We start from the raw sequence: 27,147 nt of genomic DNA, 5'->3' as shown, positions 1-27,147 counted from the left end.
AAAAATATAGATAAATTTATCAAGATGAGGAGTCATTTTACAAAAATAAATCTAAGCCTTAAAGGAGTAGAAATACCAGGGGAATTTTGACTCTCTCCATTACCTAAATGGTGCTTGCTTCTGTGCATTACTGCTGGGTAGTGGAGCATGGAGAATTACTGAGTCAGAGGCAAGCGACCTTCTTTTTGAATGATGGCTGACTGGAACTTACCGTGGTTAGTCCAGGACTTCTAGTGGCCCTGCGTTGACAAGCTCTGGAAGGAAACAGAGGCTGAATGAGGCATATGTGAACCTGGTCTGACTGGAGGTGAGTTCGGTCTGCCAGGAGGGACTGCAGCATGCTGCCACTGCCCCAGCTGCACAGCACTTGTCAGACAGGTAGCTAGATAGCTTTGGTCTCCAGCAATGTATATCACTTGCTGCTTGGCTGAATTCACTTAAAATTCATGGGGGAAAAAAAAAAATTAAACTGGGAGGGTATGGGGAGGTTGGAGTGTCTGGAAAGACCAGGGCAAATAAGGGTTGGCCAGGGCCACCAGTCACACACAAGTCAACAGAACAATTTCCCATAGAGACTGTGTAGCAGTGAAGGAGGCAGTGTGAAGTGGTCTGGCAAGTAAGATCAGAATCTGCCTTGAGGAAAACAATAACAGAAAAGATAAGAAACAGAGCACAGAGCCAGGGGTAACAGCTGAACTGTTGTCCTGGTTTTGGCTGGAACAGAGTTAATTTTCTTTCTAGTAGCTGGTAATGTGATATGTTTTGGATTTAGGATGAGAATAATGTTGATAACACACTGATGTTTTAGTTGTTGCTGGGCAATGTTTGCACCAAGTCAAGGGCTTGTCAGCTTCTCATACAGCCCTGCAAGCAAGGAGGCTGGGGGTGCACAAGAAGTTGGGAGGGGACACAGCCAGGACAGCTGACCCAAACTGGCCAAAGGGATATTCCCTACCATATGATGTCATGCTCAGTATATAACTTGGGGGAAACTGGCTGGGGGCTGGACAGGTGTTGGGGAACTAGCCGGGCATTGGTGGTCTATGGGTGGTAAGAAACTATGTTGTGTGCATCACTTGTTTTGTATATTCTTTTATTATTATTCTCTTCCTTTCTGTCCTATCAAATTGTCTTTACCTCAACCCATGAGTTTTACCTTTCTTTTTCTGATTCTCTCCCTCATGCCACTGCGGGGGTGTGGGGGAGTGAGTGCGTGGCTATGTGGTTGTTTCAGCTGCTTTCTGGGTTAAACCACTACAAGTGTGATGGTGAATATCTGACCCAATCTTCCAAAACAGTCTGGGTGCAAATGGGTATAGATAGATGGGATGGTTAAAAGGTATTCTACTTAAAGAATGGCTTTTGTCTCTGAAATGTTGTTTATTTCTGTTAAACCAGAAGCTCTAGCTAGGAAAAAAAATCAAAACAAATAAAACTGGCTACAAACCTTGTTTTTGCTACCATCAGAACTACAAAAACACTACTGTTAAGTGCCTGTTTCTTTCTGTCAGCAGACAAATCCTGGAAAACACTGCTACATGAGCAGTGCAGTGACCGTTGGCGGGTACATCTGTTGTATATTTACACTTCTTTCAGCAATAACTGCTTGAATGATCCTAGTTCATGCTGTCAGACAAAGGCCACAGTAGCTTCAGAGAACTGTCTCTTCAACAGGAAATAAATGTACATTCCAGTAGCTCCAAAACCAGTTCTGTTCCCAGCTATGCTGTCATTAATAATCTGAATTACTTCAGTCAAGGAAATGCATAAAATGTGGGCTCAAACTAACGCAAATGAGCATGATCTGTTCCTTACCCATAGATGTACTATATACCTAAAACCAGTTTCTGTTGTGGTGTTGCAGTGGCTACCCTCAGTATGCTTTCGGTCAGTAAGCAAGTTGCTAGGCACTATATCTGTACTAAACGAGTATCCCAAGGAACCACATAATACTCTGTTGGAATAAAATAAACTGAAGCTCAGGGTCCAAGACCATAGCAAACAAGTTCTCAGCCTCTGGAGATTAGAAGTAGCCATGATCTTCAATGCAAGGTTTTGCTGATTAACTTTAATTCCAGTTGAGAGAAGTACCTGTTATGGATAGAATTTCAGACATGAGAAATTTAAAAGGGTAACAGCTACATTTTCAAGGGATGGCTGTCTAGAGAGGTGCTTTCTGTAAAAAGAAAATTCCTACATATAGTATTCCAGGTAAGTTCTTACCCAGCACCCAACATGGGACTCGACTGCCACTGATCACTTAAAGCGTTAGTTTTAATTGCTTTATTTAAAGCTATGCTATCAGACTGACCCGGTGCTTTATCTAGCAATTTCTCCTGCTCAAGAGTGACTTGGGGTGTGCCAATACCTGATTTTTAAGAGGATAAGACCAGATTTCCAGGGGTTTTACATTAAAATTCTCCAATTAAGTCCTAAAGCAGGAAATTTGGCAGGTCCTTTTGAGATACCATTCTGGCCACTTTTTTATTTTAGAAGTCCTAAGCATTGGATTAAATGAGCTCTTCTGGAAACTCTTGTGCTGATCACAGACACTAGATATCTTGACTACCAATTGATGATGAGTCCTGAGCCCACAGGGAAAGTGGGACCTTCTTGTCAATGCTTTCTGAAAAGCTATGGCAGTTTTAGTTCCTTAGGGACTGGATGCCTGGAGTGGCATGTACGTGACTGACAGCTGTGTATTAAGTAAACAACAACATCTCTGAGCTGTGCTTTATTAAGTTACTGTTATCTCCCCTGGCTTTCAGGAACATTGCAGGAAGCCTTTATATGCTGAGTTAGATGCTGCATAATGAGTCATGACAGTTGGCATTCTGTAATCCTTCTTCATGTAGCACCATGGTAATAAATCATACAAGGTGCCTGTGGATCAGCTCAAGAGTTGGCAGATTATGGTCTTGCCAGCCTGGCAAGACAACAGTCAAATTGCCTTTTCTTGTAGTAACTTGGTAATTCCCATTTTAGAGAGGACTAGAGCACATGAAGGAACTAAGTGAAACAAAAAACAGAATAAAGAAAAATGATTCTTGAGCTTCTACATTTAGGTGCACAGCTATGTCTGCCTGGCAGTTCTGTACCTGCAGAACTTTTTTTTTTCCTCTCTTCTATCTGTTCTATTGTAGTGGGATCCTATGGATAATATACAATTAGTCCCTCAACAGCTATCTATCAGCTGGACCTTCTGCCACTCCAACTTCTGTATTGCAGTTTAAAAGCAAAAGCTGTATCCTCTTTCAGATGAGTAAGTAAAAATAACTTCTCTACATGAAACTACAGGGGAAACTTGAGATGGTGAGCATAAACCTAAGGTGACTTTCAGCATGACATGTCAGTACAAAGCATTGTGCTAACTGATAAGCATCAGCAGTGTAGGCTTGAAGTGTCTCTTCTAAGGTGGCACAGATACACGCAGACCATTTTGAATACTTGTTGTTATCAACACACTATTTTTTCGTTCATGTTTCATTCTTATCTTTTAGTATCTGCTTTACTACAGAAAATGACTTGCCACTTATGTTTGCTTGAGTGCCATGGAACTTTGGGATTGAACTGAGAAACTCTTGCATCAAGGCAAGAGAAAGTTGCTTCTACTGCAGTGATGTTTCTCTCAAAACAAAGGATCCACTGTGCTAGGCTAGGCTTTGCTTGAAAACAGTTGCAACCTCACAGTTGCTAAAGGCAGAAGTCAACATTTCATAATGGATTTCTCTTCTGTTCAGGAAACTTATTGCTTCTACCTCTGAGTGGTTTAATAGCAGCATTAGAGCCAGGTATCATGTGGGCAGGTGTCATGAAGGTCTTGTTAATTAACCTCAGTCCTAAGATGTAGCTAACAGTAATCCATCTGCATCTGCTGTTTTGTCACAGCTCTTCAGATCTGAGCAGCAGTCTCCTTCAGATCCACTGTGAACAGTCAACGCAGTGCTGTGAGCCCACAGCAACCTTTGCAATGTCGATTCTTGGTCCACAACTGATCTGCTGATGCAACTTACAACATCCCCTCTACTCCTGCTGTCTCCCCATCTTTCACACAGCTCTAGCAGATCAGCCCTGACTTGATGGCTCTCATGTCATCATAAAGATCTAACAGACATATGTCTCCACTACTTTTAAAAAAATTAAAATACTTCACTACTACCAGTGAACTGCTCAGTTTGGTCTCATATTGAATGCCATTTGGATTTTCAACCTCAGCTGCTGAAATCACAATTCCTAAGGAATCTCTAGAATAGTTAGCTGTTTTTCCATACCTAAACTTGGTTTCTTAAAACATCCCATGTTCAAATCCTGGGGCATGTAGCTTTTGTGGACACTGGAGATTTTTCCTGGCAAAGCAAATCAGGATGTTGTGTCCTGAGTGGCCTACAAGACTGTAGACATATTTTCTTTTCTCTTACTATATCCTTGTACAGATGGCAATAAAACAAGAAATCAGGGCATTACAGTAAGGATGTTATCTGTAGGAGAGCTATTTATCATGAGTTCACAGGTATATGATGCTTACTATGGGCATGTTTGACCAAACTTAGGTATTATCTAATCTCCTTGGCAAAAGGCAAATTCCTTTTATTCCATTCTCTGACAGCAGCTGCATTTCAACAGGACTGAAAAATTATCCGAACCTGGAGGCTACACTAGAGAAGATGCTACTCAAATTTTTACAAGCCAACATAGATCACACAAAAAAGAATAGATTTGCCTGCACTATCACCAACAGTTTCTTATGTTTCCACAGGGACAAATTCACAATTAAGATGTTTGTTTATATGTAGACTTCAAAGGGGAAAGTGCCGATTTTGATTAAAAAAACAAACCAAAAAAACCCCCAACAAACATGTCAACCAAGCTTGAATTTCAGAAATATGAAGAGGACCCCAGTTGATCCTGAAGAACTTTTGATCTTGTAGATGTCAGACACATTTGTAAATGGTCTGCCCTTCTCAGGAGTATTGTCCTTTGCAAAAAAAAAAAAAAAAAAAAAAAAGTCCTGACTTCATTGCACAGGAGTAATACCATACCTGGGTACTGTATCATGGAATTAATGCAACTGAGACTAGAATCAAGATACTGGTTTTAAAGGTCTGTGCTCAAGGAGTTACACATCAGACTGTCATGGGAGCATGCAGTATTTCTATTCAAGATGTTAATGCTGTCAATGGCAAACAAAAATACAGGAGGCCCAGGAGGTTTTTCTGAAAAGAAAGACTTTGATTACACACAAATTTCTACTGTTAACCTAAAGTGTAGTTTTTACTGGCATGAGTCAGATGCCAGCAACCTGATAAATAAAAGAATATAAGATAAATATGGTTGCTCTCCTCTAAGAAAAATCTTGGTTTCCCTGTGCATTTTGCCAAATGTAGCTTCATGCATGTACCTCTCAGTGCCTGTTGTGTGAGATGGGGCTGCATATATGACAAAATGACCTTACCGCATGGCCACGTGGTGAGCTGCCAAAGGCATATGTTATTAGACGGTTTCTGTGCTGGTTGCATACTGCATATGTGTGTGTCATAGTGGGCAAATGACTTTGGAGGGGGAACTATAGAAGGGCATCAATATTGAGATGACAGTTGTTGATTACTTTCACAAGTTTCTTAATTTTTATCTGCCCTTCAATGCACACCTGCCTCTACACCTCTCTCGTACTTAGCTTGATTCATAAGTTGCAGCTAAACACACACAGATGCAGAACTTGCCTAACAGATCAGGGGTAATTATAATTGTTGCCATCTCTGGAGGGTCAATAGCAGCTAAACAGAAGTGCTTGATGAAGGAGAGCGATTAATTTTTTTAAAAGTAATTGACTGACGTTCAAGCTATTCTCATCCTTGTGTAAACCCCCTCTGTGCTGTGAGTGAATTGCTAGCATTACAATGCATGGGAATTTTGATCAGTTTTGATGGGGTGAAATTTCGCTCCAATGAAGACTGAAATGGTTTAGGAAATACTATTGAAGGGATACTGAATGTCCTTTAAAATTTCAGAAGAGTAAGCAAATGAGACGTTAACACAACTGAATTAATAGAATCATAATGGAGTAAAATGTTTTGTTTTGCTGCTTTGTTCCTTTCCTTGTTCCCTGGGAATGGCTGGGTTATTTCAAATCTTGGAAGACAAGCTATTACACCAGGGAATCACTCAGTGATTTTTATCATATGGCCTATATTTGTATTGATGGCAGACTATTGACTAATACAGTCAATTGCACCTATAATATGTATTTGAAAATTAATTATTCACCTGATAAAGTATGGAAGGAAATCTTTGTCAAGAAGGTAATGTAAACATCCTAACTATAAATATTGTAAAGATATTTAAGTGCTTAGCATCTAATCTGTACGATATGTTACTAGAAAATCCTGCTGGCTGAAATACTTTTGTGAGATGGTAAATGGTGAAATTTTTTGTTATTGCTTCTGTGCAGTTTCTGGCATAAATGGCTTGACTCTGGAACAGCAAACCTACAGAGGGTGAGAAAAATGTAACACAATATAAAATGGCAATGAAAAGGAGCTCTTATTTAGCACGTTAAGATAATACTGAGATGTATTAGTGAAGTCATAAAAGTAGTTGTCGTACAAGAGACCACATAACAGCACAGCTTTTCTTGTTGGTGCTGGGATTGGGTGGGGTTTGTTCCCCCATGGCTCCATGGTTACGGAGAAACTGTAGAGAGAACAGAGTGTTTTGTTTTCTTTTTTTAAAGGACAAGTTTCCATATAAGTTAATGGTACAGTAAAGAACTAATCATTATTTCAGGCTCTGTTACCTGCTTTGCAAACTAGAGCTTGGAAATGGTGCTTGTTTTATTCTGCAGGCTGTTTGGGTGGTTCAGTATAAAACGGCAAATACTCCCTTGTGTTAAACGGCACTTTATGACTTCTAAGAAATTAGGTCTGTCAAAGAAATGCTTGGGAGTCTAGTGTTTGTAGTTTGAGAACACAAGGATTAGATCACTCTCACAACTGAAATGGTCAATGAATACAGAGATATAGAGATGGGGAAGCTGGTGAGCACATGGAAAAAGTATTCAGGGACAAACCTGATGAGATTTTTTGACTGCATATAGAGACCTCCTATTTTCTGATTTCAATGCAACAAAACTACCCTTTTTCTTGAGTTAATGACACAGACAATTCAAGGAAAGGTACTTCCTTATTAAGAAAGTTGGAAAGAACTGTGTCTCAATCGTAAAATACAAGTATTTCTACGTGAACCTGCTTTAGCAGGGGGATTGGACTAGATGATCTCCAGAGGTCCCGTCCAACCCCTACAATTCTGTGAGTCTGTATACAATAAACTAAATAGAATATATGCTGGCAAAACACTGTTTTTCATAAAGCTGACAAGGTTTCTGAGTTTTGATGTGAGTCTTTTGCTGAAAGACATTTTATTTCATTGAATTTCAGCCCTATGAAAGAGGTAAATCAAAGGCTTAGTTGATTTCTCTTTTTTCATGGGCAGAAATTCAATGTGATATTTTAAATGTGCACAAGGAAATAGAGTACCAAATCTCATTCACTTTCTATGGGAAACAGTTGTCTAATCAACCTTTATATCTTTAAAGTATATCTTTGACTGTGGAGAACATTTGGTGCTGCTCAGTGCCTGTGAGGTGACTTCTCTGAAGCAAAGCAAGTGCTGTGCGAAATTGTGGTGGCAGGGATAAGAGATCTTCGTAAGTTCTTATCTTAATTGTTGGGTACTATAAATTTACCTCCGTGGTATCGCTCTCTACCCACAAAGAGTTTCAGTGATAAACAGTACCACCATATTTTTCTTTCCATATGTAAATGTACTGGACCCTGCATGAGCTTCAGTTAAAGACACTCTTCAGCTCTGGTTGCTAACAGGTACAGCTCATTCACATTACTGAATAAATTAGTTTCCTGCCTCATCAGATGGTAATAGATATTAGTGTCCTCACTCATGCTGCTGCTCACCATCCTTCACAAAACAGATATTGACAGGAATGGGGAATCGAGGTAGCTATCTTGCGATCTCCCTTTTGCTCATGCACCTCCCGCTGCTTCACGCAATCAGATCCCCATGCTTGCCCTTGCTGTAACAGCACCCAAACTCATGCTCACTGTTCTCACTTTCCACTTGCTGCAGTGAGTGGCTTTATTTTCCACAGAAAGAGGCTTGCAAAGCACAAAAGGTTAACTGGGGAAATGCTAAGCCTGTCTTATATAACAAAGATGTAACTTACTACCCTAATCAATCTGCCACAGCTGATCAGACCTGCAAGAAAGTTGAGGTCTGATAAAAACAAGCTGACAGCTCAAACCCCCTGTTAAATTTCCAATTTTCATTTTGGGTCTTTTCAGATTCCTCTAATCTCTCTTCTTGCCAGTATGAGCAAGCAAGTACTGTTGACTTTGAGCATCAAACAGAAAGCTCCAGTTTGTTAACTTTTTCTAAAAAAAAAAGTCCAGGTAATAAATAAGGTCAAAGACAGAGCTCAGAAGACTACAGAAAGTGCTTGGAGTTCCTGATATTAAAGAGTCAAGAGCATAAATATGCCTGGTGTTGGATAGACACGAACCCTATTAAAGACAAGGTTTTGATTCTCTTATTCAGGATAGTGCTTTATTCCATGAGTAATTTAATGGAAGTCTTACATTGACCATACCTGCCATTTATTATCACAAAAAATAAGGGGAAAAAAAAGCTATTGATATGTCTAAGATTCTTTTCTGGGCTTGCTTTTTAGGAATACCCTATTCAAGAATGTGAACTATTAGTGGCCATATATAGTTTATCATTTAAATTTGTTCTATTATCGGAGGACTGGACATGTAACAATATAATTTTTTAAAAAGTGCTGTGGATCTGATCTAAATTGATGGTTATTTGCCTTATCTACGGTCATAACTGCTATTCTAGCAGCACATATATGAATGAACATGATATATTGGGAAAGAATTGCCATGTATTTTGTATATGGAGGCCACATCTTAGTTGTGTATTTGAGTTCTCCGAAGGAGTCAAAGATGCAGGTGATCTGCTCGGCCATGATTTGTGGGCTGAATCATGGTCAGGTTCTACAGGTGAGAGAAGTTTCCAGTGCCTTCCACTAGGATCTGTGCTAGGACCAGCACTGCTCAACAAATTCGTAAGCTATCTCTGCAAAGGAGTGTACGGTGGTATGATAATATTTGCTGACAATATAGAATTTTTCAGATTTTTTTAAAATAAAAAAGTTAAAGATGGATTAGAAGAGCTACAGAAGAACAGATTGATGTTAAGTGGGTGAGAAATCATCAGGCTAAGTTCAGTGCTGGTATTTGCAAATGAAAATGCGAGGAGACTGAGGATGAAAGTAACTCCATATATACAGCTATACAAAATTAGGAAAGAAATATAGGAGCTTTTGCAAAATGTTTGGTATAAAATATTTTAATACTCAACACCAGTTGAAAAGGCAACTAGAAACTTGGGAATGATTGGGAAGGGAATAGAGAACAAAACAGAATACATCATTAATCCATGATACATTCTATTATTCTATTATTCTTTAGTTCTCTTCCCACATCTTGAATACTGTATAGCATTATTCAGGTTGGAAAAGGATGCTTTAGGTTGTAAAAGAAACAACTGGGATATAGGCCTACAAAATCATAAATGACAGGGGAAAATAGGAGAAACAAGTAAATGTTCCATACTCACAGTTGAAGCAGGGGAAATCAGTCAAAATGACCAAGTAGAAGATTTAAAACAAGTTTGCCATGCTCTTCTGTGATCACCAACCTGGAAGGTCATTACGTTTTAAGAAATGGAAACACACATCTCTCGGTACAGCAGTTGTACTTAAGACTGTTCTGCATTTCTTTCATACAGAATTTGGTCACTAATTAGGGCAGATTCTTCCTTTGGACTAGACATTCTATAATAACAATAGATTTTCATTTGATCCTCTTGGAGGATACCATATGACAAAGCAAGTGGGAGATTACTACACAACTGATTAATATGCTTGGTGTGTCTCAGAACTAAGTCTCACGGCATTTATCTCACTGTCTACCCCTTTTTTTTCTTTCTAGTTATAATGTGCTTACAGAACAATATCTTGAGGAAGGTATCTCATAGCAATCCCCTGTGTGTTCTTCTTTGTTTCTTCTGTTTTCTTTCCAGTGCGGTAAGTACTTTTATACTGTCAGGGAGCTGACCTCATCTGGAGATTCTTCAGTTTTTAGACAGAGACCAGACTCTTTATCTGAGGTGCAATAGACTTATATTCCGTCAGGCCTGAGTTCATCGAAATCTTATGCCTAATAGAGACAGAGAAAAGCTGCAGCTCATTTCCTTATTTATGTGGTTTTCTGTTTCAACACCTCTTTAGGAGCTGTTAGATGGAAAGGCAATTTGGTGTCTCTCTTCCTTGTCTCTGTGTCTGAGGCCAAAGGGAAAACCTATTCAGGCAGAACAGCCATCAGCAGAACAATGGCAGCGTTTTTAAGAGCACATTCCAAACCCAGAAAAATTCAAGGTAATTTGGTATTTCATTAGTACTTTTCATCAAAATGAGCTTAAAACTTTCTTTAGTTTGAAAGGAGCAGTACAGATTTACACCTACTGAGATTCTGCTTCTGTGGGTCTTCTCTCTCCCCAAATATCCCCCCCCCCCCCCCCAGTTTGTATGCTTATCTTGTTGGCAAGTAAGAATAGGCAGCATGGAAGAGATTCATGCTGCAGCTAGTCATATAGCAGCTCCTAGAGATAACTGAAAGTCCCTATTTCTTTAAATTGATACCTTTTAGCTACACTGGATTTACCTGAAGAAAGGTTTCAACCAGCAGGACAAAACATGAATGTGTGGTAGGTCACATACAATCTTGTTTGGCACCTGTGTTATTAGTGCATTTATAGACCCAATAACTTTGAAGATCTGTGGGTTTATTTTTCCTTTGTTCCCTGTCCTATTTATTTTGCTGCAAGTGCAGAGAAGGCCCAAAGCAAAAAAAAAAAACCCACCACCCTGGCTGGTCTGAGCATAAAATACAATGTAAGGCCACAGTATAAACTTGTATAAATAGAAAAATATTTTAGATCATAAAGCATTACTAGAATATCACAGGTCAAAAGATGATTCTACTCTTCTGCCATGTGGACCTCAATGCTAATAAACTCTTTCACCTTTTATGTGGCTATTATTGTATCTCTGTAACATCCAGTCTGTGGTAATGCTGAAGTAAATAGTGCCCCTGCTTTCCCAGGTGAGCATGAAGATGTTCTCTTTGAGAACCTGTCACCATGAAGGCAATTGAATTCTCATTGTCAATGCAGCCTGGCAGCTGGGTTTTGCCAGGGAGCTGTGAGAAGTGGAACCAGTGACAGACTTCAGTGCGTAAAAGCTGAACTCTGCAATGAGTAACAACATGTGTCCTGTAGGAGACCTACTTGATGTGGAAGGAGAGGGGTTGAGTGAGCTCTGGAAAGGCCATTGCATGGAGGAAGGTCCTGGGTTGGGGGCTGGTCACCTCTCCTGAGGAGAAAGGTCCTCTTGTTCTCCCTTGTTAATCTGGAAGCAAGGCACTTCTGCCCCTTTGTCTCCAGCGTGAAAAGCCTGGAAAAGTTATTTCAGAGCATGAAATTGTTCCCATCTTTTTAAAAACACAAACAACAGCTGAGAGGCCAGCATTCTTATGTATTATCTCACTGGTGAGGCTTTTTGCCGAGGAAGCGGCAAAAAGGAGAGTGTTTGGTTTTAGTTTTTGTTTGGCTAGAGATAGTTGTAACACATGCTTCCTCCCTCCCCTGTGTCTGCTAACCACTACCCTTATTTTTCAGAGGCTCATTCCACTCTCCTTACTCATTATGCTTCACTGACTATGATAGTGCATTAAGTCTAATAACTGTAGACTAGTGGGCAGTAGGGGAAGCTTGAGTTCTGGTCCAGTCCCTGCTGCACAAACTACTTATTTTATGCTGACTTTTTGTGAGATAAAATCTAGAAACTATTCTGCACACAGGGCTTAGAACAGAGACAGTAATTGCAGCTGAATAATTTTCACAGATACTACATTTAAAAAAGGAAAACGATCATCTACCAAAGTTGCCATCATTAACCTTTTCTGCTTTTGGGGATCGAGAGGGGAAGAAAGAACAGCTGAATCACAGTGAAGAGCAGTGTCTGAAGTGGTACTTCCACAGCCAAGTAAAATTACTTTTAGATATCGTCACAGGTTGGATTAACCCCCTCTGAAACTTATTATATGTTCCAGTGTATCAGTAGACCCCTTCATGAAACTGAAAATCAGAAGCAGTGTTGCTGTACATAGCTAGCAAAAGCAACTTTACCTTGTGATATATAATCGTAGGCAGCCATATTCAAAATAGTGAACAACTACATTACTGAGTTTCACATTTACAAGTGGTGGTATGATGGAAACAAACCATCAATTACTATTTGTCATTGTCATGGTTCAACACCAGCCAGCAACTAAGCCCCACGCAGCCACTTGCTCATTTTCCCCCCCAGTGGGATGGGTGAGAGAATTGAGGAGTAAAAATTGCTGCACATGCAAGCAAAGCAAGGAATTTATTCACTGCTGCCTGTGGGCAGGGAGGTGTTCGGCCATCCCCAGGAAAGCAGGGCTCTGTCACACGTAATGGTTACTTGGGAAGACAAATGCCATCACTCTGAACATCCTCCCCCTTTCTTCTTCCCCAGCTTTAAATGCTGAGCATGATGCCATATGGGATATCCCTTTGGTCAGCTGTCCCGGCTGTGTCCCCTCCCAACTCCCTGTGCACCCCCAGCCATCCCGCTGGTGGGGTGGGGTGAGAGGCAGCAAAGCCCTTGGCTCTGTGTGAGCACTGCTCAGCAGTAACGAAAACATCCCTGTGTTATCAGCACTGTTTCCAGCACAAATCCAAAACACAGCCCTGCACCAGCTACTGTGAAGAAAATTAACTCTGTCCCAGCCAAAACCAGCACAATCATCTACTGCGCGCTATTTCTTTGGAGACTGTGTGTTCCTGTCCCGTGGTTAATGAAGTTTGATTTGGAAGTGTTCATTGGCATCATGGAAGTTTACTAGTGGTCATGTCAAGGGTTTTTTCAGTTAAATTTTCAGGGAGAGTGCTAATCATTGATTGAGGTGAGGATGTTATCTGCTCAAAGGTTGCTAAATTATGTTAATCTTTTCAGCACCTGATTTTCTCTCTACAAACAAATTCCTTCAGAAGTCTTGTCTAAAGCCTGAGCAGAAAGAGGGATTTTGTGTTATATTATCAAAATTTTAAGTATTCAAACATAGACACATCATTATAAAAATGAGTTCACCTTCAGGGGGAAAAAGAAAAAAAAAAAAAGGTAAAAGATCCAACCCTTCATTTCTTGTGACCATTGGTTAAAATCTGTTACGTGACCATGGGCATACATGAATTTATGGCTATATACCTGTATGATGTTTGTCAGATTTTCTATCTGGTAAACAGACTATAATTTGTTCCCTTCAACTCTGGCAGGTAAGAGTTCAAAAGCAAAAGTTTTATTCCTGGTTTATATTGCAGGCCTTGAGTACTACTGAAATTGCTGTCTGCCTTCATTCTTAATCTTGTGTTTCTATGTCCTAGTTTTTCTTCTTGGTGTAGCTATTTGGATTGCATCCTCTTCAAACAGCAATGCTGTCATATGATTTTCATTGCTTGGAATAGTGTGGTCAGCATAATTAGATCTTTATTCATGGAATTAAATACTATTGTACTCAGTTATATATAAAATATATGTCAAATATTATTATTTTTTATGTGGAAATTAAAAGATATGTGGGATAGAAGCCATATTTTGCAAGTTCTAGTTCCAACCAAAATACAGCTAATGTCTTAGTGATTGGATTCCCCTTCTGAACACATGTATTTATCCTCAGAAATCAGGTAGCATGAGTAAAGCTGCACATGCATTTGACCTTAACGGTAAGATGTAATACTTCTCCACGTTGATACGTGTAAGAACCTGAACCTGTCATTACCTTGAAACAAAAATTTTCTATTCTTTGAACTGTTCTTTTAACAAAAGCTTCAGCCCATTGTTCCTCATTAATATGAATTGCACATGAAAAAGTCAAGTCATAGCCCTAGTGACAATATTTGCTTTCTAAGTCATCTGGCATGCCTTGCTAAATGTTATTTTTGGTAGAACTCCTTTACCACTTTCCTGTCAATAGTCTGAATTAGAAATGTGTTCATGCAGAACCATATATTGCTGTGCTTGATAAAAAACAGTTAACAAATCACTTGGGTTTTATATTAGAGACATGTCTCAGCTCTTTATTTTTGTTTAGCTTGGCATTGACCTGTAATAGCAATTTGCTACCTTAGGAAAGCATCTACAGTGTTCCTTAAGTGCAGTGCTGTCAGCTGGGCAGTAAATGCAAGAAGAGCTCTTCTGTCATCACCTCTGCTGTACGCACCCTCCATCAGCCCCAGGGTCGGTACCTGGCAACCTAGGGGCTCAGCACGAGCAAAGCAGCAGCACTTGCGTGGGAGCCACTCTGGGTGAGTTCAGGTTTTGCTCCGGGCTCTGTCCCTGAGCTCATCCTCTGGAAAGGAAACAAGTCCTGTTCTTCCTGTCTTCTCTTGATACTGAACTTGAAGGAACTTTCTGAAGCACAGAGAAGCCCCTATGGCAACCTGTATATCAGATCCATTTGCTGCAGTCCCTGTCTTCCATGTCACATATTTTAAAGCTATGCCTGAAATTTTGACATCTTGTTATGGCAGACTACTGTTTTTGTGGGTTACTTGGTTTTACAGAGAAGACTTCCATGCACGATCATCACAAAAAAGAGCTATATGTTCAGTATTCTAAATTCTGTATTTTCATGCTGGCTTGAAACCATGTCTACAGTTTCCGTATTTAGTTCTCACTATAAATATCAGTTATACACTGTAGTTAAGTGAAGAAAACTCAGATTTTTGATACGTAGGATTGAATGCAGAGAACGGGACATTGAGGTGGAGCTTGGCATTTTGAGATACCTGTAGGGTAAAATTATCTCTCTCGATGTTTAAGTGTTTTTTTCAGATCAGGAGCAGTGGGGATAGTTAAATGTTTTCTATAGGTTTCATTGTCAGAAGACCACTATAACAAATAGCTTCTAAGGCACTATGCTATTCTGTTATTCTCAGTTGTATTTGGTCAGGTGGATGGCACCAGGCTAATTGCAGCTAGTTCCTAGCATTAGGATTCTTGTCTTTAAACAAATAAACAAATGCTATTTGAAGAGTAAATGCTTTTAAATAAAAACTTATATTATCAAAGCATGATATTATATCTTAATATAATAAGAGCATGATAATATATCTTAAATAAAATCTTATATTATCAAAGCAGGGGAAGGATTACTTAGTGAATACAGTGCTTCCAGGATGCATGATCACACTTCCAAGTATGTTTGGTTTTTTTCAGCTAAAGCCTCCGTAGCCATTATTACATATTCAGTAGGTATCATTATTTCCATTTACAGAAGAGACTTTAAGAGATTTAATTATTTAAGATAGACAATTTGGTATATCTTTTCAGAATGTCCATGAACTGCAGGTATATTGGTAAAATCTAAACAAGGCTTTCAAAGAAAGAATTTACTGTGTGAACATAAGTAGGCAATTCATAAAGGAAGGTGTGCTTACCCTATGGATAAACATTACAAATTATATCATCATAGCAATGTGAGTAGTTTGAGATCTATGGTTATAGGAAAAGTTGTTACTGGAGAGACAGAGAAGGTAATAAACATGATAATATAACATTATTGCAGAGACAGTCATCTTGGATTTTTAAATTAAGCATTTTGAAGCCCAAGGATCTAAATGTCTGTGGTTCCTTAATTTTCTGTAATAACGTTGACATTTTAATCTCTGGTTTTTAATTGATGAGTGCTTTGATCACCAGGGTGTTTCCCTGTCTGTTGTACAGCCATAATGGGCACATGAAAAGATCTACTGCAGAGGAGACTTGTAGTGGCACGTGGTGCATTTCAGTTTAATTAGCATTTGGCTGTGTCTTGGAAACTACAAGTTCCTCTAGACAAAGGCTTGTCAGTGGTCCATAATGTACTACATAAACACATGATAAAATGTTACTCTAAGTCTGTATTTGAAGGAAGGACCTCGGTCCAAGGGTTTGTGGGTGTGCTGGAGTACCTTGGTGAACGAGCGGTGCCTCTGCTCCTGTCCAGGGGGAAGCAAAGCTGCAGCAAAACTCCTGTTGTGTCTCATTCTTAGGAAAAGCTGTTTCTGGGGAAATATTAAATTGATCTCTGCAGCACTTGTTATGCTGACAATCAGTGAAGTTTTGCTGTAAATAAATGTCCAAATCTGAGCATTTGCATAGGGAAGAACTTTTTAAGGGCTTGACCTGGGTACGGTTCTCCTCCCATTGAAATCAACCATAAAATCATACTTTCAGTGAAAGCAAACTCAAACCACTAATAAGCCCCTTTGAAAATGTCACCTCACATTTTCCCTGTAACTTCTGTGCGCATTATTGTCTGTTGTCTGTGTCAAAAGGGAAAATCCTGCAACTGAGATTTCTTCCTAAGGAGCAAGCAAGCTTGTCCTTGTGTGTGCATGCAGGACAAACCAGAGCTCTTTTCTCAGGCAAAGCTGTCATTATGACTGTAGTAAGAGTTTTGGCCTGGGGACTATTGATTTGTCTCTTTGATGTGGTTGTGAGCTTTATTTCAATTTTTTTTGCCCAGTTTGTAACAGAAACTTTCTCAGTTTGTAAAACAAGATGAAGAAATTAGAGCTGTCATTTGGATTTTTAGGAAAACAAACTGTAAAGTTGGCTAATGCAGGTTTCTGAAATGCCATGTCTTAAGGATATGTCTTACTGTGAATTAAATCTTTTAACCCAGAAACAATAAAGTAGACGACAGCATTATGGGGTGATGAAAGTTTACTTCAGTTTCTAATCTCCTTCACCCTGCTGAGTGTCACTATTGTAATTTCATTGATTTCGGGAAATCTTCCAGGCTTATATCAATGTCTTGATATGATGAGAGGCAAATTCCTATGATATTGGATACTATTCACGAACAATTCTTCTTGACTGGAGTTTACCTGGCTGGGACAGACAGATGGATCCAGGACACAAATTTGCAGTAGATGTTCAAATAGATGGACCACCGTGCAGACCAGATGTCCTGGCAAACATGGAAATGCTTGAAATGTAGAATTGATTTGGGAGACCTCAGCTATCTTTCTTACATTTGGAGCAAAAATGAAAAGGAGGAAATAATACGAGAGCCGTCATGATGGCAATAGGTTTGATCCTGACCCCATGGGTACTAAAGGGGGGTGCTACTGCTGGCTTTCTTTTTGAAGAAGCAAGTACTGAGGATTCTAACCATCCTAATTGAGGATGTCTGTCCTCCATTGGGATGTTGTGGTACATTATTATTCACCAGCAAATCATGTAGCGGCAGGACCTAGGAAAGTCTTGCTTCATCTCTTTGGGATTTTTCTTTTTTTTTTTTTTTCTTAATGTAAACATTGCTATGGATCCCAACTTTGTTCTTGCAGTCTCGATGTGTTGCATTAATATTAGATTACTGTAGCATACTTGAAAAGAAGAGATGTCCTTCAGGTGCATTGCAAAGACTGTATATCTGCCTAGGCATTTGAAAGGCTGGGGAATTGGGAGGAGGGTGAGAGGTCAACATAATAGTTGTACTTGTAGTATGTTTTTCAAAATAATATTTTTCAAAGCAATTTTCATAACTTCAGAACACACCTCCTAATGTGCTCCATAGCACAAGTGCCTAAATACCTCTGAAAACATCGTTGACTCAGATTAAGAAGAAGACTTAGGCATCTAAAATCAGCAGTGAGACCCAGAAAACTCCTGTTTAATGTCTAGCTGTCTGTAGGACTAAGGTTTCTAAGGCTCTGTTCTTTCACATGTTCAGGTCTCCATCTGTTTTGACAGAGCTGAATCTTTCAGCACGTGTTTCCTGCTGAAGCCATTTGAGATCTTGAAACTTAAATGTTCTTCTGTGTCCCTGAAGAGCCTGGTCTGCCATACCTAAAGCACCTTCACCATGCTGCACGTTGCACAAATCGCAGTAGTCACAACTGCTTTCACCCATTGAGCAAGGATATGGAGGTCTGAGCTGATAAAGAATATAAAATTTATAGCAAAAATGGGAAGGTGGACAGGGGGCTGTGGAGATAAAAGAGGATCTCCTGAGGAAGAGGAGTCCTGAACTGTGGTCCTCATCCCTATATTGTACTGAACAATGGCTAAAAATGCAAAAATAGTTCAGGGAACAAAGCTGTTACCCAGACAACTGTCTCCCAAATGAATACTGTCCTCACTGAGCACAGCTCTCATGCTCTCTGTTGCTTTCTTCTAGTTGCACAGCTACAACAGGAGGGATGCAGAAAGTGTTGTCACAGGGTTCATTAGCAAACAAATGCATTTAATTAACAGATTCTGACTCAAGCTGCTTGATCAATACTGGGCTGTATGTTTACCATTTTCCCGCTCTTCTAGCTCAGGAACCTCTGCTGCTCTCTGGTCTGTTGCCTCTGACTGCTGCCCAACCACAAAGGTTTATGAACGTTCAGACAGAGCAGAATTGTCTTTACCTCTGATATCGTCAGAGTTTAGATCTGTACCCAACAGGCACCTTCAGTTATCACTGTGAATTCACTGCTGGGGGACCATTTTCTGCTTACTTCGTCTGCAGTATGTGTGAACATCACACTTTAGGAATACAGGTAGATCCCTGCCCTGACCACGTCCCATTCTGAAGAACGAGCAGATGAATACGTAAAATGTAAGAGACGGAAAGACGCAAGGGACAGGAAAAGGGGGCATGTCAGACGCCGGGCAGTGGAAATGGGGGACTGTGATAGGCACATGTTTGTGTTGAACTGATCTGGGTACTTCATTGCTTCTGGATGGCTTTAGAGATTTTTTTTTTTTTGGGGGGGGGGGGGTGGGGTGATGAGCTCACAGGAGCTTTGATAGCTAAATAATTACAAAAAATAAGTTAAAACTAAAAACTGAGTGAAGGTCTGACAGATGGCAAGGAAATGGAGTTTACCTCATTTTCAGTTCATCAGTTCAGCCTCACGCTGGATAGCGATGGCTTTGTAGTCACTTCCGTCAATGAAATGTGCGGGTCTTTCTCACAGCTGATTCCTAACTCTTCCTTCTCCCTGAGCACATTGGCACCTCTGTCCTCCTTCCCTGGGCAAGCTGCTGAATTCTGATTTCCTGGTTAAAACAAGTGCTCAAGGAGCGCTGGGACCTTGCCTCTTCCCAAACAGTGCTGTCATTCAGACACCTTTCATAATCAATTGAATCAGAAAACTTCAAGAAAGCAGACATGAGCTGAAAGTTAAATGAATTTTTGCTTTAGGCCCAAAGGACCAAATCTGAAAGTCTTTTGGACATATCTCCTTGTTCTCTACACACGGGATAAGGTTAATTCCCTGCAGATAAAGTCAAACCCTATGTACTTGCTCTTCAGACAAAGACAGTAAAAAGTTCACTGTCACTTTAAAGGGGGTTGAATCCATCTTCTCCTTTGACAGCAGAAGTAATGTAGCAGACTCATTTTCATATCTCATTCAGAAAGCAGATGAGATGTGAATCAACTTATTTGACAGATGAACACCCTAGAGATAGTTCCAGTTTGTCACTGTATGTGCGGCTTCTTTACAGCTACTGCTGAGCTACAGTAGTGCAAAAGACTGGCACATAAATGCCAGCCATTCTGCTTTCTTTAATTCCCAGAACATACAACACTCTGTTTCCTAATTTTAAACATGAAAAATGTAATTAGAAATTAAATCCTGCACTGGTAAAACAGACCCTCTTTCTGGCGTTGCTTTACAGTCAGACAGGAAAAACAGGAACAAGAAATCACAAAATGGAAGGGAGATGGGGACTGTGTTTTGGTGGTGGTTGTTTTTTCTTCTTTCCTCAAACTCTGAATGAGATGAGCTTCAAAGACAGATCCTACGTGCCTGCTCCCTCCCCGTTTCAAAAGGGATTGGTTTGGTGCACTGACCAGCTCTGTACCCACGCACTCCTTAAACAACAGGCAGGGCAGGGGGATGACTTAGGGTGTCAGGGGCACTGGCTGTGTGAAATAGTGAAACACAGGAGAGGTGTGGCTCCTCGTGTGGCGTGCGTGCCCCTGTCTTCCTGCTGCAGCTCTTGAAGTGCTTGACACCTCTCAGTTTAACACTGGATGCAGGTTTGGCAGTAAAAATGTTGGAGGGGAACCACCTGATTTCCTGGGCAATCAAAACAGTTTTGCTGCAGCAATCACAATATTTTGATTCTTTCAGAAACCCGCTGGGGTCCATCTTAAAATACGATATTCTTACTGTTGTTATTTTTACTAGAAGACTGTCCCAGATCATCACATCTCCATTGGTTACAAAACTCCTAAATTTCTTTTGAAATAAACCTATGGCTGGCTTATAGTCATTTGTTCTTGAACCAGCATGGGCTTTTAACTTTTAGTGTCGTTCTGTGTGTTTTCCATCAGCCCTTTTTTTCTTCAGATCTCTAATAGGCTTACAAAACTAAACTGCTTGTTTTCATTCATTTAGTCTTTAATACTGCTTGTTCTTTACCTTCATTATTAAATACAAGAGGCAAAATAAATACTGGGCAGTTTTTATCTGCAAATCAAGATAGGGAAAATGATGGGTCGTGTCTTTACTCATCTGCATCCTGAACGTTTTATCATCCCATTTCTTCTTTCCATACAACTGAAGATCCTCCCCACACATTCAGTAATTTTTGTGCCCAGTATTACCTTCCAGACAAAGTAGAGCTGGACCAGACTTATTTTGCTTTCAAATTCCTTATTTCCTCCTGTCAGTGAGGAATTTTTTTACAGATTTTACCTAGAAATCTGACTTTATGCAACCCCTCAGTCTCTCCCAGTGTGGTTTTGGTTTTCTGCTGTCTGTCCGCCACAGACGTGGCATCAAGCCCTTCAGTGCTGCTCTGTGTACGGTTTGTTGAAACTGTTGTGGTTGCTTTATAAAAGCAGTGCCCTTATTTTTTCTTCTTCGAGGATGTCCCCACTGACCACTTTCCAAGTTTTAAGTTGTTCATTCTGGAGAGACGTACATGTGGGAGCAGTTGGTTCATGCTGATGTCTATACATAAACCTCCCCAATTTGTTTGTCCTACACCTGCAGGACTTAGTACCAGTCTTTCCCTGGTGCCATAGTTCTGGTTGCTGCAAGGCTGGGGAGGGAGCAAGGTGCCAACGGGGAGCAAACCATGGCCTCAACTCTTGACATGATTTAGCCCTGATATACTTGAAATAACTATTAGGTTACTCCAAATTGTGCCTTTGAGACTGTCTTCAGTGAATTGCCTACCAGCAGAGAACTGGGATCTGCCCTGCCTCTTTCACCTTGCAAATATCTGTTGGACCCTCTGTTCACCCTGTTCTGGGAAATAAAGCAGTGGTGGTTCACACCACCACATTTGCAGCTACAACAACACAGTTCCTCCTTCAGGTATAGTATTACTGAGAATTCAACCTTAAATGCCAATGACTTTAAGTTGGATGTTTGCCTAGATATAATTTCATAGGTATCTAGTGTTTGTAAAAGGATGCATCTTTCCCATGTTCCCCTAACATTCTTCTGTCAGCTTAGGTCTCTTTATTCTTGTCTGTCCTGAATAACTTGATAGATTTCACACACAGCAAAACTTACTGTAGCTTTTCTTCTCCAGCTGACCCTACGTATGTTCAGTTTCCCAAGTTGGCTTCCTGCACATCTGCAGGACCAGACCTTACTGGAAGGAGAGTTGCTCTTCTTTCTATATGTAATGGTAAGATAAGAAAGATGATTTCAACACTACCTCCAACTCTGAGGTCATCTTTTGTGGTTTTGTCAAGACATTTATTAGATAACATACATATACAGTCTGTACAGCACAGACAGGATCCCAGGACTCCCCTGGGAACTGGGTTAACTGGTAGTTCTATTCGGCCACTCTTTATTTCAGTGCACCCAATTTTCTAAAGCAAAACAGAATCATTTAGTAGGAAGGTCTTAATGTCCCTACCAGATTAGCCCATAGTTGCATGGTTAGGACATTGTCATCTCCCTCTTGCTCTGGAGAAATTTCTAATGCAACATAGTCTGACAAGGGTATTCAATAAAGAGGGGTACTGCTGCCTTCTCTTGAGAAGACGCTTTAAAATAATGTAGTGCTTTAAAAAAGTGCTGGGACCCACGCCCTGTTTCTGAAAGAGATGACTTGGGAACCTAGCTTACTGAGTAAGGCTTCAAAGTTGAGTTTCTCATTGGATTTAGAAACTTCCCCCTGCCTAGTAATTAGGCAACTACCTCCCATGTTTCACCAGGGCCTCACAACAGGGTTTCCATTGGCACGCTGACTCTTGTAAATCCCTTTCTGTGGAGCCTAATTTAGGATTTTGGAGTATAATTTGGCAGGTGAATAGAAGGAACAAAAGACAAGTAGGAGTTAGTCACTATAATGCCAAGCACTACGACACCTAATTGTCCCTGTGGATGTATCCACTGCCGTACAGTTGGAAGAAGTTCACACACAGTCAATACAGCATTATAGCTGTATTAGCCAGTCCTAGGTTTAGAGGCTTAGTAGTCACAGAAGAACAGATGTGTGTCATCATATGTATAATTTGTTTCTGCTTTATTACTTCTTTTTGCAATATGTGTAGTAAATTTGGGTTGTTACTGTGGATGTTGGGTGAGACCCAAAATGGTAGCAGAGCCAAGGTAACAGAGTGGGAAGAGAGAACAAAGACTGAGAAATATTTGTGTACCCTCCTGCTAATTATTGTGCGCATGAAGTCTCACCAGCTGACCTTGTGACTCCTCTAAGATTGCATTGCTTATTAATCTCATTGCCTTTCATCCTTTGTGAATCTTTCATTGTCACCTAGCAGCCTTCTGATCATCTGCTTTGTGCTGCCCAATCCATCATGAAGCAGGTGAGCACCATATGGGAGAGAAGCAGCCCCTGCTCTTTCCCTGTGTGCTCTCTCCAGTGACTCTACCAACCACCCTTCCCGCTTCCCTGAATGTCACTTACAAGCAGTCCCGGCACAGTGCAGCTAGAGACCTCTTTTGTTGCAGAAGATACTACCATGGCCATATTTGATGGGAACAAATAGCATGTAGAAAGGTCTGTGGAGGAGGACTGCACTTCTCATCCCTGGAGAAATTCTAGCATTAACATTTGTTTTCCCTTTCATTGGGACAAAAAGTCTTTTTTGTTTGTTTGTTTTCTTGGGGGGGGGGGGTTGTTGTCTTTTGGGTTTTGTTTGGTTTTTTGATTTTTTTTTTTGTTGTTTGGTTGTTGGTTTGTGGGGTATTTTTAATTCTGTGGAAAAGTGTAAACAGCCTTATTGAGTTAATCTATAAACACAGTTGAGACATTCAGTTTTCATCCTGTTCCTACATGTCACACATAATCCAATGGCCAAGGACATATCTTGTTTGTAAGCAGCCGAACGACTTAGTCTGAAGCAAAGCTATCTGTACCTCTCTCCATCCAGGCTGAAGGACCAGATCCTGTTTCCCTGCTGCGTCAGAGATCATCAGCACAAGTCTGGAGACTGTCTAAACCTACTGTAGCGAGACGTTGTAGCCACTCTATCCCCTCATATCTCTGCAAATATTACTTATTACTTAAATAGAACAGTTGGGGAAAAAATGGTTCAAAACTGCATCTCATTAGGAAATTACTTCAATATTTTTCAGTACTTTAGTTTGAAATGTTGGTTGGTTGGAAAATGCTGCAAGTTTCATGGAATGCCATTGGAGAGCTGTTGTCACAATGTCTAACCAGTGAGCAGAGAGAAGCTTTTTTGTTCTCCCCCCACAGCTTGCTAAATGTCCTACAGTATGTGAGCATCCTCTCCTCCTTCCATCTGTTCCCTGTATTTCCCAGGACATCTACACCCCACCCCCTGTCTGTCCAAATCTCCAAGACAGCTCACTCTTTGGAGAACTCTTTTCTCCCTCCTGCAACCATCCCTCCCCTTTGAGTGATTTCCTGGATCCCTCGGCGTGTTCCTTGTTCTCTGCTGCCTCCAGCGTGATCCTGGAAGAAACCAGGAAAGGAAGGAGTGAGTGGAGAGTGGAAATTTCAGCAGAGTATTAAACATGCTGACATTCAAACATATCCCCAGATTCAGGTTGTCTTGCAGCTTGTCCATCCCTATTCAGCCATAGTACAGTCACTTCCAAATAAAGATAGGATTGAACTATGAAGAAATAAATAAATTTTCAAACAGTCTCAATGTTGAAGAGGTTTGCATTAAATTCAGTACTGATGGAAACATGTAATTTTTGTCTCTTTAGTGCTCATTTCTCTGTGTAGTCTCATATCAGGCAGACAGAAATCAGAAATACAAATTTTACTGATGCTCCAGATGCTACTTTTAGAAAGCTTCTTTATAAAGAAATACTTGTTAAGTGGAATAGATGGAGGTGTAGCAAAGAATCAAAAGGGGTAAACATTATTTTTTCAATTGCTTTAATTCTAGCTTGAACTGATAGTGGATACCTAGTGCTTTCTCGACTAAATCCATGTGTATCCTTGTACATTTTGTTTATTGAAGCAAACCTGTGCAATGTTGAACACTTTTGCTCCTCAATGCAGAGATGGCTGTCTGATAGTAATGGTGAAATGTAAAAATTATTCTAGTGAAAAAGGAGAAACTATAGGGATCATTCTGGATGACAGTACCATTTTTTTATTATTTCATTTAGCCTTTCAAGTAATTCTGTTGTGAATCATATTCTAGAAAGAACTTGCAGAGAACTGAAACTATCTAATATCACAGGAATTGAAAACAATTATTCATTTTACTATTACTTAGAAATGTTTTGCCTAGAAACAACAAAAAAAGTATTTAGGAAACTTTATAGCTATTCTCTGTTCAATTAATATCTAAAAGCTATTGTCAAATGTGCATGTTAGAAGTGAGAACGCAGGCAACGCTAGCCTATTACTTGTGACAATTCCATATTTATTTAATGGGTGCCTTAGCCAAGCTATGAGTTATGCCACAGAACACAACTGAAGGCTGCACAGCTTTGTAACAAAGATTAGTATGCAAAAGTTGCAGGCTAGAAGTGTTTGAGTTTTGAACAGTAGCTGCATGTTTAGTGGTAAGCCTTGAATGCAAAAACTTTCTTTTCCTTTAGAAATCCCATCGTAGTTCACTTTGAAATCCAAAGTGTTCTGCCAGTGGATTGATTTTCTTTCCAGTTTCATCACTTGACATATTGTTTTCTTTCTTGGTGGACGATTATGTCCTATTTACCCATTCCAAGCTTCTTGAGTCCCTTTTCATATACTTCTCAGGTGTTGAAGATTTTGCCACCTCATGTCACTTTCAGCATTCTGTTTTCTCTGGGTTCACTTTACTTTCATCTGAGCTTTCCCAAAATAGCCCTGTAGTATGTACCTCACTCTGGTTAATTACACTGTCCCAGTCTTGGCTGGGATAGAGTTAATTTTCTTTCTAGTAGCTGGTATAGCGCTGTGCTTTGGATTCAGTATGAGAATAATGTTGATAACACTCTAATGTTTTTAGTTGTCACTAGGTAGTTGTCGTGTCTACATGAGACTTTTTAGCTTCTTGCTGTGCCCTGCCAGGTGCACGAGAAGCTGGGAGAGCACGGCCAGGACAGCTGACCCAGGCTGGCCACAGGGACATTCCCTGCCACGTCACATCATGCTCTGCATATAGCTGGGGAAGCTACCTGGGAGGCAGGATCGCAGAATCACTGCTGAGAAATAAACTGGGCATTGAATTGTTGGGGTTTTTTTCTTATGCGTGTGGTGAGCATTTGCATTTCTGCATTACTTGCATTGTTGTTGTTGTTGTTGTTCTCTTCTTCTGTTATCCTATTGGTCTGTCTGTACCTCAACCCACGAGGTTTTTTCCTATTCTCCTTCCTATCCCCTTGTGGGGGGACAGGGGTGAGCGAGCAGCTGTGTGGTTCTTAGTTGCTGGCTCACTTAAACCACAACATACACCAAAACTTTTCCTTACCCAGCACCATTTCCTTAATGAGGAAGATTATTTCAAAATTTTTTTAAAAGTTCACCTTTCTCACTACAGCCAATGCTGAAGGTTTTGAATATCCATTATGAGATTTTGTGTTTGGAGAAGTTATTCAGAATGGCTGGAGCTGAATGACAAGAGATTATTATTTTTTTAATCAAGTTGCATATTAATTATCTTAACCATTCTCTGTAAATGAATCCTTTCAAAGATTTCTCACTATTTTGTGAACTTACTGGACTGATCATTGATCTGAAAAGTGGGGAAACCTTTCTTCCAGTGCTTTGTGGTTTCTGCATCATCACTGTGAGAAAAACGCCTGCCCTTCCCCTAAACAAATGGCTTAGAAAAACTGAAATAGCTACACATTTCCTTGAATGGATAATGCTCCCACATGAAGATCCACATAGGAAAAGATTTGTAAAGACGGTAGAAATGCAATAAGATATGATGGTTAATCAGTTGTTAATGACCTAACTTTCCATTACTCTAAGACAATGAAACTCCAGTGAATTCAGGGGAAGCTTCACCCGCCAGCTGGGCAACTGCAAGACCTTCACAGAGATGTCCTCGTTTTCAGGCACCTGCTCATTTTTTCCTCCTCTTTGGATTTTATGAAAGAATTCTGTCTCACTTTTATTTTCATGTTTATGTTTTAAAGTCTTGTTATTTTATGTTTTAATATTTTACTTGATTTAATGTTCCTTTAAATTGACTGCTGCGCAGGTAGCATAAAAGCCAACTTTATTATGGATAAAATAAGGGAAGGTCAGACACTAACATAAAGGGGGCAGAATGACATCAGATATTGACTGTAACTGCAAGAAATTAATGACTGTTTGTTGACAGAAAGACATAAATTGTGACTAAAGCCACTGCATAAAAGCTAAAGAGAAAACAGTTTTTACACAGAAACCTTCTCAATTGTAGGCTAAACAATCAAATTTGCTTAAGAGAGTGCAGGTTACTTGCCAAAAATAAGAATGAGATTTATATATCAGGCTCTGCAGCAGAAAATGCAGTGTACATGGTAAAGTTCCTTTGCACATGG

General features: G+C 40.1%; 1 protein-coding gene across 1 annotated transcript in view; it reads left to right on the top strand.

Moving 5' to 3' along the window:
* The first annotated feature begins 206 nt into the window (after positions 1 to 206).
* LRFN2 (leucine rich repeat and fibronectin type III domain containing 2) overlaps positions 207 to 27,147 on the top strand; it is a 202,346-nt gene continuing 175,405 nt past the window's right edge. Inside the window, exon 1 of the mRNA XM_054822284.1 lies at positions 207 to 307. The gene's annotated coding sequence lies outside the window, so the exon portion shown is untranslated. The remainder of the gene's footprint in view (positions 308 to 27,147) is intronic.

The sequence above is a fragment of the Grus americana genome, chromosome 3, assembly GCF_028858705.1.
Source record: "Grus americana isolate bGruAme1 chromosome 3, bGruAme1.mat, whole genome shotgun sequence".
Classification (NCBI taxonomy): domain Eukaryota; kingdom Metazoa; phylum Chordata; class Aves; order Gruiformes; family Gruidae; genus Grus; species Grus americana.
The sequence above is the reverse complement of the archived record's forward strand: the minus strand, read 5'-3'. Positions and strand labels throughout refer to the sequence as shown.